We start from the raw sequence: 12,294 nt of genomic DNA, 5'->3' as shown, positions 1-12,294 counted from the left end.
CCCAAGACTGGAACCACCCTCTGTCACCTCTGGTCGTGGGACGTAAGATGGAGTGTAGGACAGCCACCTTCCTCCATGTGTATGGAGACAGAGATAGTGAGCAAGGGACCGTGTCACCCGGGGACACCCAGCCAGACCCAGCAGCTGACTCAGATGGTTTGCAATGGTTTCCAGTTTGCTCTCGTGGGAGACCCACAGCCTTTCAAGATGGCCCGGGTTTTTATGAAGCAGCCTCTAGCCTCTCCCATACCTCTGCGTCTTTTGCCTAAAGTGCCTCTGAGGAAGTTTCTATTTCTTCCAACCCAGGGAGGCTGGATGAAAGCCTGGTCAAAAGGTTGATCCATATGAGGCTGCATTAATAAAAGTATAGAGTCTAGAATAAGGTAAGTGAATGCCCATCTCTGCTCTGTTCTGCCCAGGCTCCCCTGAAGTGTCATGTTGGCTTATAGGTATGGAATGTTAAGGCATTGCCTAGAATGCCTTCAGGAGAGAGAGATCGGCAGATCACAAAGGGACTAGAACCCTTGTTTCTGGATGTGTACCCTGAAGAAACCGGGAGATTGGGGACTACGCCTTCATTCATGTGATCACCCGGTTTTTACTGAGTGCCCACTGGGAGCCTGGCGGCCAAAGGCCCAGTACAGGGCAGGCCACTGAGGGTCCACTCTGTATCAGGTTGAGAACAAGACAGGAGGGCCCTGCCCTCAAGGAGCTCACATTCTAGTGGAGAGAGACAAATTAGTTTCATTAAAAAAATTGCAGGAGTTCATGGGTGGCTCAGTTAAGCAGCTCAGGTCATGATCTCAGGGTCCTGGGATCAAGCCCCGCGTTGGGCTCCCTGCTCAGCGGGAAGCCTGCTTCTCCCTCTGTGCTGCTCCCCCTGCTTGTGCGCTCTTGCTCGCTCAGTCACTCTCTCAAATAAAATCTTTAAAAAAATTTTTTAATCATTTCAAATAAAGAATATAAAACCTGGTCATGAGATGGAGTGACCGGGGGGGGGCACTTTAGATCTGAGGGTTCAGGGAGGCCTCTTGGAGAGGATGACACTGAAGGACAAGAAGGAAGGGCCACGGGAATATCTGACAGAGGACACAGTAGGGAATGGAACCCAGACCACCATCACCACCACCATCAGCAGCATTTTAACTACACCAAAAAATTGCAGTATATTCTGAGTTTGAGTTACAGCCGTGTCTGCCCAGCTGTAACTTCCCTAGAACCCCGCCCACCTGCTCTGCCTCCAAACGTGCACAGCCCGAATGACTGTACCTCACCTGCTCCGTGCTGGTGCCATTTGCTCGGAACAACCACTTCCCAGGGGTATGCAGTCCCTGACAATTTGCAGAGCAGTTTCACAAAGCAATAATAGCTGGACTCTTGAGGTGTGCTTTGTGCGGGTCCCGTTTCCCATAACTGGAATGCCTTATCTGTCTCACCCTCAGAGCGAACCTACAAGCCATACCCCATTTGTGGGTGAAGAAGCCAAGACTTGTAAGGCATAAAGCCGGTGCACCAAGGAGCCAGCTCTGCTCGCCCACCTCCACCTCTCAGTCGGTCACTCCTTCCCTAAGAGACCAGACTAGCTGGAGAGTTATGGTGGAATTCAGGCTTTAGGGACCCCCTGGGCCCCGCATAGAGCCTGTCGCCGGCAGCCACAGCGGAGATTTTCATGGTCTTGGCTTATAATGTGATGTCCATAGCCAAATCTGGAGGCAGCTTGACCTTCAGTGAAGACACTTGGGTCTCAGCCAGGATCGGCCTGCACTTGGCTCTTTGTCCACCAGATGTGATGGGACGAATGGGAGGGTGGAGAAGCTGCTGCTGCCCACAGGCTGAGTGACCTGGGAGGCTTCCCCTCCTCCCCAAGCCTCACAATCGTCCTTATCAAGGGGACTTCACAGAACACGCTCTCAGCAGAGACCTGGGAAAGCAAACATAGCTTCAAGTTCCGATAGGACAGTGACCGCGTTAACAGCACACGTGCTTGCAGAGAATGTCAGGGTGGGAACAGGGCACACTGTGTCCTGATCCACGTGTGAGCGTCCAGAGCCCCAGCCCCAACAGAAACGTGGCGGGGCCATAGGTGTAATTTTACGTTTTCTTGTAGTTACGTTAGGAAAGTAAAAAGAGGGGCGCCTGGGTGGCTCAGTCGTTAGGCGTCTGCCTTCGGCTCGAGTCACGCTCCCGGGGTCCTGGGATCGGGCCCCGCGTCGGGCTCCCTGCTCGGCGGGGAGCCTGCTTCTCCCTCTCCCACTCCCCTGCTTGTGTTCCCTCTCTCGCTGTGTCTCTCCCTGTAAAATAAGTAAATAAAATGTTTAAAAAAAAGTAAAAGGAATCAGGTGGCATTTTAAAGTATATTTTTATTTTACCCATCGTATCCCAAATGTTACCATTTGAACAAGTAGCCGATATAAACTTTATTAATGAGCCATGTCACATGTTTCACCACCGTCCAATCACAACCACTAAGTCCTAGGTAGTACCTAAGTGCAGTCCGCCCCTCACACCTTACAGCTCCTCTCAACTTGGAGCACGCTCAATTTTCACGGAAATACTTGATCTTTGCTCAGATTTCATGAAATTCGCGGCTGGAAACGGGCTCATGTGCCCAAGTTGTTCCGAAGAGACAACTTTTCCATTAAGTGCAGGGTAAAGGCCAGGTCCCAGCGGGCTGGAAGCTGCAGGGCGGCGGTCCCCACGACAGGGCCGCCGGGCACAGGGCAGAGAGGGCGCGCGTCGAGACGCAACGGAACACCCGGGGCCGTGGGCCCGGGCCCGCGCGAGAACGCCCACCCGCGAGGCTAGGCCTCCGGCGCAGCCCTGCGCTGTCAATCACGCGACGGGGCGGGGCGTAACTCCAGAAGAGGCGGGGCCTGCGAGGGGCGGGGCCGGAAGGGTGGGCGGGGCCAGGCCAAGTCGACGTGGACCGGTAGGGCGTGGCTCCGGGGGCTAGGTTAGGGGCGCCGGGGCTGGGCGTGGCCGGGAGTGGCAGGGGAGGTGCCATCGGTGGGGGCGTGGCTCAGTGGTGGGCGTGGCCGGAGCTGAGGCTGGGTCTCGAGTTCCGTCTTCGCAAACCTGGGGGGCGGGCCCCGCTGCTGCCCCAGCGTGTGGGGGTCGCCGGGGTCACCTGGGTCACCTCAGCCCAAGGGTCCTGCAGGCTCCGCGCCTCCTGTTCTGACCCCTGCTGCCCTGTCCTCCGTAGGAAGGCGGGCCCCGTGACGATAAGAGCTCACGGGAGAATGCCTGGAACCGCGCGAAGAACCTGCGGAACAGTCAGGCCTGAGCCCAGGACCTTGCTCCGGGCCCCGCTCGCCGCCGCACCCGCCTCCGCCGTGGCCCTGGACTACCCTCGGGAGGCTTGTATATGTCCCTCACCTAAGGACTTTGGGGGCCCTGCCACAAGCCACTCCCGAAACAGGTAGGTTAGCTGTGCCCTGCGCTGGGGGGCGGGGCTCACAGTCCTGCGGAGTGGAAGGCATGTGCTCTGCGCTGCGGGGGCTCAGCGCTGCCCTTGGGGGGACTCACAGCCCTGCGGTCGGAGGCTCAGTCCTACGCACAGGGGGCGCACAGCCCTAAGCTTCGGGGGGCTCACAGCCCTGAGCTGGGGCTGCTCAGCCCTGCCGAGCGGAAGGCTCCTCCCGGACTCAGGAGCCCACTCTGCAGTGAGGCAGGCCCATTCGGCAGCATCCACTGCGCTCCCACTGGGTGCTGGGCACTGTGCAGGGGCCGCGAGACCATGGCGAGACCATGGCAATGCCCACTGGGGTAAGTGAAATTTAGTGAAGGGAAACCCCATTAAAAGGGAGCCGGCGGGTCGGCAGGGGGTGCTCTCCCGCCCTGCCACCACCTGTCCATTGCAGACCCAGCAGGAAGAGGGACTTGGCCTTCCATGGACTTGACCTTGCCGGTGGGTACCACTCTACTGCTACAGCCTGAGGAAGGGAGCTGGCCTCATGACCTCCCCGCCCCCACACACAACGGCTCCCTCCACCGATGGGAAGCCACCACACTTCCGGTCCCAGTTTACCCCACTGGACTTCTAATTCATAACAGCACTCCCAACCACCTACCCCTTCCTCCTTAAAAAAGCACGCCTCTCCTTTGTTCCCCACACTCACCTGTTGTTTTGCTGCCGCTCATTTGTCCCAAACTGCAATTCTTTTTTATTCCCTAATCCATCTTTTGCTGGTAAAATAAGGGGCAGGGTCTAACATAACACACCTTAAACAGGTCTGTAAACAGGTGCTGTGAAGTCGGCTTCCCCCTGGGCCAGCCTTACCCTGCAGAGGTGGACTGCGGAGCGACGTTTCCATGGCGCCCTGAGTTTTCCCAGAGCTAGCAAGGAGTAGCTCTGGGAAGCCAGGGTTCCTGCAGCCTGGCAGTGAGGGGGTGGGGGTGTGGTGCTGACAGGAGAAGGCACACAAGGTCATTTTGGCCTCACAGAGCACTTTGGTCTTAAGGGCCCTGGAAGCCTACGCTCAGGAGTGGTGAGGCCAGGTTCCACCCGGGCAGAAAAGCCTGAGGGGTGGGAGCCGGAGAGAGGCTCAGGCTCACACTTGGGCAGAAGCCCATGACTTTGTAGGGGGGCCTGGCTGGCTCAGTCAGTGGAGCGTGAGACTCATCATCTCAAGGTTGAGAGTTTGAGCCCCAAATCATCTGACTTCAGTTTAGAAGGGGTGGGCTGAAGATCAGGTCAGATGCTGGCTCATTCACCAACCTGGGTGTGTGGCCTCGGGCACGCGGCTGCACGTACCTGGGACACGGCGTCGCCAGGATCTGTGGCCCATGCCTGTAGCATGCTTGCGTGCCGGAGCGCTCAAGGAGCGAGAACTGAACGGTCATGAGGAACGGTGGCAGAGCGCGATGTACCCAAGAACGGGACAGGGAAGGCCCGACCCCAGGCTTTGGGCGTGGACGGGAGAGACCGCAAACCTGTGTGGCTGGGCAGGGATGGTCAGCAGACCACCAAGGGCTCAGAATACCACAGAGGAGTTTGCACTTCCTCCTGGGGCTGGCGGGGAGAGAAGCGGCGGACAGATCTGTGTGAAGAATAGACCCGTCGGTTGCTGTGGAGGACAGGTGAGGGGCAGGGCGCTGTGGAAGCCCCACTGCTGAGAGAGGACAGATGTGGGCAAGGAGGAAGGACTGAGCGCAGCCCAGCAGGGCCACCGAGTGACCACATGGGGCCTTGAGTGGCTCTGGCCCGTGGTGAGGACCTCAGGACAGGAGAGGGAAAGGGCAGGTCCCGGGGCACATGGAGGCTTTTTGCCTCCACCTGTGATGGAGTGCTGTCCGCCAGGCAGGCCCTGACCACACAGCCCCACCCAAAAGTCTCTGGAAGGTGGGCGTGGGGCCAGGGGTGGGGTCTCTGCTATTGTCAGGTCAAAGGCTATTGGGTATCACACATGTTCCTGGCCGGGGCCTCTCTTGACCTGGATCGACAGAAAGCAGGGCCCAAGGCAAAGCCTCGCGCAGGACTTTGGGTGATGGGCCCTGCAGGGAGTCTGTGAGAACAGGACAGCAGGTGGGATGGAGGGCGCCCGGGGAAGACCCATCTCTGCTTGAAGCTCTCCAGCCACACGGGACCCTCCCTCAAAAAGCCAAGGAGATCACACCTGAGGACAGTCCAGGGGAGAAAGGAGAAGAGTGTATCCACCGGCTCCCATGGGTCAGCTACACTCCCCTTCCAGACACGGTCAGAGGTCACAGAGCTCTGGGCCCCGTCGGGGGTGGGGGCCTGTGTGATTCCGTGGTCTCTTGCAGGTGATGTGCCCACTTCAGGGGTGCAGAGTTACCTGAGGCAGAGCCCCGGGGAGCTGCCAGGCTCGTGGTCTCAGGGAGCCCCGTCCCAGGGGGTCAGAGCTGCTGGAGCAGAGCATGGCAACCACCTGGGCCGTCAGGCCTGCTGGGGTGGCCCAGACGATGGGTGAAGTTTGCCAGGTGGGGAGGGGGCCTTCCCAGCAGAGGTACGGCAGAGAGCAAGGCTTTCGGGGGTCTCACGCGGCACAGACAGTGGAGCGATGTGGCCGGTGGTCCCAGCCCTGGGACAGGGTGCCCAGAAACCCTGCAGAGGACCCAGGATCCTGAGGACAGTGACGTGGTCAGGCTCCCCGCGTCTGCCTCCTGGGCCTGAAGGCTCAGGACCTCCCGTCTCCTTCCTCGGCTCCCAGCCAGCGCCCCCGGGGGGCACAGGACACCACTCCGCTTGCGCTTCCATGGTTGTGCTCTGCCCTCAAGGGCTGGGGCCCTGCTGCCCACTGTCCACTTGCTGCAGGCGAGGGGGTGCCTTCCCCCTTCCCTGCACCTGAGCGAGCTGGTGGGGGACCTCCATCCGTGGGACCACAGCAAGGGGCCCTTGTCAGTACCGGTCCAGGGACAGTAAAGAAAACCAGTAGTAACTGAAGGGCTGGCCCAGGGCCAGCAGGAAGCTGGGAAGCGCCCAGGCCAGAGGGGGCGGGGGCTGCCTCGGTTAAGCCTACTTTGGGAAGTTTCCTGCAAAGGGGGAAGGCTCCGTGTGTGCCCAGCACCCACTCCACCCTTGAGCTGCTCCAGCTGTCCCGACCCCAGAAGTGCAGGCAGGGAAAGGGCCAAGTGTAGGGGGCAGCCAAGTCTGCACACGGGCCGGGCACTCCTCCTCCTGCTCTCACCAGGCTCCCGGGAGAGCCATGGGCCACATGCGCGGGCGCGTGAGTCAGCGGGGCTGGAGGCGCCCGCGAGCGCCCAGGGAGGGCCGGACGGCCCGCTTCGCTGGCGCCAGGACCTCCCGCTGCTCCCCCCCCCCCCGCCCCCACGGGGCCCAGCTGGGCCTGGATTGGAAAGCGAACTGCTGAGCCTGCCCTGCCCAGACCCCCTGGGTTTGCCGTCCCTGGCTTCCTTCCTGGTGTCCCTGGGGGCTGTAAGGTGTCAAGAGTTTCCCACCATGAGTGAGGCGGAGCATTTAGAAGCCGGCCGGCCTGTGGGCTCTGGAGAAACAGGCGTCCCCTCCGCCTTCACACCTAGCTCGGTGAGATGGAGCGCGTCCCTGGAAGGAATGAAGCCCCTGCCCAGAGAGGCCCCAGTCCTCGCAGCAGCCCGGCCTCCCTGCTGTGAGGGCCTCCCGGGGACCCGCCCAGGACGGGAGGTCGGTGGCGGAGTCAGGCGCTGCCCTTCTCTGGGCTCCGTTTGTTCATGTGTTACAAACCCTCTGGTCTTGGTGGCTTTCTTTAAAATTGCTGGTGCACTATTGATCCCTGGCCCAGATTCCAATCGTGGGATGGGGTGATGGCCTGTCCCTCTCAGCCTAAACGTCTGTCTGCTGTGCGTCCGGGGCCCTGGCGGGGCTGCAGTGAGCACAGCCAGGTGGTGGCTCCGCACTCTCGCTGGACGAGGGATCTCTCCGCGTTTGACCTGTTTCCTCCCCTTCCTTTCTCTCTTTTTCTTTTTTGGATTTTATTTATTTATTTGAGTGAGAGAGAGAGAACAAGCAGTGGGGAGGGGCAGAGAGAGAAGCGGACCCCCACTGAACAGGAAGGCCGATGCAGGACTCGATCCCAGGACCCCAGGGTCCTGGGATCCTGACCTGAGCCAAAGGCAGATGCTTCACCCACTGAGCCACCCAGGCGCCCCTTGCCAGACATTTTTCACAGCCCCTCCTCCCACCCTAAAAGCCGTCTGGATGGTGGAAGTGACCCCATTTCACTGGGGGAACGTGCTCCCCGAGGTCAGCCCGCCCTCTTCAATGCAGCCTTGGTCTCTGCCGCTCTGTGCCACCCCCTCTGCTTCGCCCTGTCCCCGCTGCTGCTGGGGACAGTTGTCCTTCCCGTCGGCAGGCAGAACTGGAGAGGCACCAGATGCTGTTGTGGGACAGGCCGCGGAGGTCTGGGCAGGGCCATCAGTCATTTCTCTGAAGCCTCTTGCCTGGGCTTGCCCGGGGGGCCTGTCCACTCCAGGGACACTGGACACTGGCCAGGCTCATCGCTGCTCGAGTCCGGGCCGTCAGCCTCTTGCTCGATCTTAGTCCCTCCCATCATCCCATCCAGCTGCAGGCGGTTTTACTGCTGAGATGGGGGGGTGGAATAAGGAAACTGCTGACAAAGCTCTAAAAATCAGGTTCATGTGGAAAATGCTGATTACTCATCAGGTGACGTTTACCAGCCACAGGTGTGGGTTTCAGGACCTACTTGATTCCTGGTAGAAGTTTGTGAAGGGCTCCTGGCCACATGCACCTGTGGGCACATCTCTGCATCGTGGGCTCTAACTCGGCCGGCCTGTGAGGCCAGCAGTGGGTTCCAGACCCGACCTGGTGCTGCTGCTGACTCTGGTCCGCTCACGTCCTGAGCAAGGACAAAGCTGAATGGCAGCAAGGACGCAGGGTCACCAGGCCAATTCTGGGTGGGTGGGCGGGTTGGAGGGCACAGTTCCACAAGGCTGGCTCTGTGCTGCAGGTGGACAGGGCCCGTAGGAGAATCTGGGCCTCTGCGGGGTGGGGTGTGCCCTGACTCTCCGCTGGATCGGGTCCTGTTCTTTGCTTCCAGGAAAGGGGAAACTGAGTGGGAATGTACTCGGAGAAATAAAATAACTCCCCAGAAGCTCGTCAAGTTTTTGGCCAGCCTTCAGGAAAACAACATTCAGAAGAAAGAGCAAATGTGGTTGGCTCTGGGGAGCCTCCTGGGTTTGAGGAAGACTCAGGGTGGGCTGCTCAGAAATCATCTTCACCGCAAGTTAAGTGAGCTGTTTCTGGGCTAAAAATCCACAATAGAAGACGTAACACTTTCACCCTCATAGGCGTACGATTCAGCAGCACCAAGCACATTCACGAGGTTGCACAACCACCACCACAATTTCCCATACTTTCTCATCATCCCAACAGAAACTCTGGCCCCGTTAAGTAATAACTCCCCATACCCTCCCTCCCTCCCTCCCGGGGAACTGCTAGGCTAGTTTCTGTGCCTACAAGTCAGCCTGACCCGGATGTTTTGTGCAAACGCCATCACACAGTGTCTGACTTCTTTGCTCGGGATCTTGGGATCGGCACACACGGTGGTGGGCCAGCCCTTCGCTCCTGGTTATGGCTGGATAACCTTCCCTTGTGGGATGTGCTACATTGTATCTGTCCATCAGTTCGGGACACTTGGGTGGTTTCTTCCTGAAATTCATGTTTGAGTGTGGGCAGGAAACAACGCCTATATTATCCTTGGGGAAGAGTGCAGCCTGAGTGGTAAAGCCCCCTGTGATGGCCCTTCCTTTCTCCCTCGGGGAACTGATGTTCTTGCTCTTTCAAGACGAAATTACGAATTTCATCAAGAACAATGAACTTAGTAGGACTCTGAGTTGTGGGGTACTGGGACATCCGGAAGGCTGGACTCAGAGCCTGGCTGGTTCTATGGCAGATGACCCCCCCCGTGGCCCCTGTGTCCTCACCTGTGGGGTGACAGTGGGTGTGGCCGAGATGTTCCCCACTCCCCTGCCTGGCAAGGGGGCTGGTCAGGAAGTTCTTTTTCTGAGAATCTGTCCCCGCTGTGCTCAATTTAAATTTATTTTGTGAAAGATGATACTATATGCATATAGCAAAAAATCTAAACAGCGCAAAAGAGTATTTCAGTGACCATTATGTTTCCTTCCCACCCCGATAATGTGGCCTCACCCCTGTGCTCTCTGTCTCTGTCTCTCCACCCCTACCCTCTCTCCCTCCCTCTCTCTCTCTGCCTCCTGTCTCATGTGTCCTCCAGGGAGTGTGGGCCTGGGCTCTACACCACCGGGCTTTCTCAGCTGTAATATTGTGTCTTAGAGACGGTTCCATGCAGATACACTCTGCCGCAGGATACACTGTGATTTATTTAATGTCTCCTGGAGGTGGCCGGTAAGGTTCTAGCCAATCTTCTGCTACTCATAATTCTGGGACACGTGCATTCTGTTCCTTAGGGAGCGCACCTGCTGGGCAAGTTCTGAGGCTTCCCCTTCTCTTGGTAGTCCCTGTGGGAGCCAGACGGGAAGGGAGGAGCACTGCGAGTCAGTCCCTGAAGCTGTGTGGGGGCTTTGGGGCTGCCTGCTCTGGGACTCCCCTCCCCTTACCCTCATTCTCTGTGTCACCTCAGAGCCTGCTCTTGGGAAAGGGTCTGAAGCCTTGTAGCCTAAGCCTTTGGAGGACTATAGTATAAAGGAGTGGTTTTTAAACTTTTTTTTTTTTGCATTTAAACTCTTTATACAAACAAGGTTATCTTTTGCCACCCCATATGGGAGACAGCTCGTCCCACTGAAGCACTAGAGGGGGAAGGAGGCCCACCCTGGTCTTCCTACCTATGCACAGATTTCAAAATCACTGGTTTGAAGTATGCCTTAGACCCCTCTAATGTCAGAGTGGAGAACCCTCCCTCGGAGGTTATTGACCTCAGGCCTCTTATTTCACTCTTGCAGGCAGAGCCCAGAGAAGGACAGTGGTGAGCCAGGACTCACAGAGGTTAGGGGAGCCTGCCCCTGCCCTTCTGCTTTGGGGGGGGTCTGTTTTCTGACACGGTGCACACTTCACTAGAAGGCGGTATGCTGGGGTAGGACTCCCCTGAGCAGGTGAGGGAGAATTGGGTGGTTGGGACTGTGGCCAGTGGACCTACAGACTGTTCCTTCAAGGCCTGTGCAGGTGGATGTCAGTGTCTTGAGTGTGGGGACCCCCTCACCTGCCCCCATGATCGCCCCACGGAGAGGCCTCACTCTAGCTCATATTTATCCTGCCCGTTTCACACTGCTGGTGCTCTGAGGGGAGCCTTCCTCTTCATCTGCTGTCCAAGCTCCAGTCCACGGCCCAGTGAAGAATGCCCATGGAGGGGACCAAGGGGACCAACAGTAGCCCTTCTCAGTCTACTCTGAGGTGGGCTTTGAAATCTTCACAACTGCTGCTCGGGACCACAACCCCACCTCACAGATGCTCTGTGAGGCACCAAGAGGAGGGGTGCCTCCTGGGGCCACAAAGCCAGCAGCTGAGGCGCCAATGTGGGCTAGCCATTTGGTCATCTGTTGATGTTGCTGCTGCTCAGAGACCTTGGCCACAACCCCTGCCAATGGATGGCCCTAGGTGGCCAGATGCTGGCTTCCCGTAAGGGTGGCACCAGCTGTCTCCACTAGAGGCTGGGACTAACCAGCATTTGCATGTGGGTCCTGGGACTCCCAGACAGCTGGACCTTCTGTCCGCAGCCTCCTTGGGGCTCTGGCCTTGGGGAGAAACCCCAAGGCTACAAGTCTCAAAGGGTTCTAGAAAAAGGCCAGGGTCAGACACAACACCAGTGGGAATTAAGGCGCGAACAAGCAGAAGAAGAGGCAGGAAGAAAACCAATCAGCATTGAACACCAGACTTCCAAAAGTCCACATTTCTGGCTTTTTTTTTAAGATTTATTTACTTATTTATTTGAGAGTGAGCAAGCGAGCAGTGGGGAGGGGCAGAGGGAGAGGGAGAGAGGGTCTTAAGCAGACTCTGGGCTGAGTGCAGAGCCCCAGGCGGGGCTTGACCTCATGACCTGAGCCGAAACCAAGGCTTAAGGAGTCTGCCAGCCAGGTGCCTCTGCATTTCTGGCTTTTGGAGTCGGAGGGTCTGGGCCTGCGTTGCGGCTGGCTTCAGTAGGTGGGTGTGGAGCGGGTCAGTGCTGGCTGCAGGCTCTCTGGGCCCCAGCCACACCCACCAGCTTCACTAGGACCACACTCATGTGGGCTCTGCCCCTTACACTGGGGGGCCCTCCCCTTTCTCCTTTCCAAGCTCACCTCGAGGGTGGCACAGGCCAAACTCAGGGTCTGGGTGACGGGCACAGCCTGGACTCAGTCTCTGGCTTTTCCACCACGGGGACAGGAGCCCCAGGCGGTGCTCTGGTGGCTGTCACTCCCCTCCTACAGCAAAGTGATCAGCGCCAAGCTGCTGGTGGGGGGCCCCGGTCCTGCGGCTCCGCGCCACCCCACGGTCCCCAGGGGGCGCTGCACGCTCACGTGTGCGGGAGCAAAGCTAAAGTCGCTCCGGCCACGCGGGGCGCAGTGGCGCGTGGGGTGCTGCCTGGGAAGCCCGGCGCTGGGCAGCCTGTCCTGCGCGCTCCGCCCGGGGCCGCCCCCACGCGCACGGCGAGCGGCCGGGCCCAGGCTCTTCCCGGGGCGCGTGCCCACGGGACTCCCGGGCGTGGAGGGCTGGTGGGGCGCGCGGGCCGCGTGGAGCTGCGGAGCGGGCGCGCCGGCCGTCGGGGCAGCGCGGAGGCGGGCACGCCGCGGAGGGCGGGCGGGGGCCGAGCTTATAAAGGCCTGCGGGCGGAGGGGCGGGAGCGCACCGCCCAGCCGCCGTCCCGGCCC

This window comes from Eumetopias jubatus, unplaced genomic scaffold (genome assembly GCF_037043125.1).
Source record: "Eumetopias jubatus isolate StellerSeaLion01/CBP00866 unplaced genomic scaffold, mEumJub1_p1.0 scaffold_10, whole genome shotgun sequence".
NCBI lineage: Eukaryota > Metazoa > Chordata > Mammalia > Carnivora > Otariidae > Eumetopias > Eumetopias jubatus.
Note: the sequence above shows the minus strand (reverse complement) of the source record.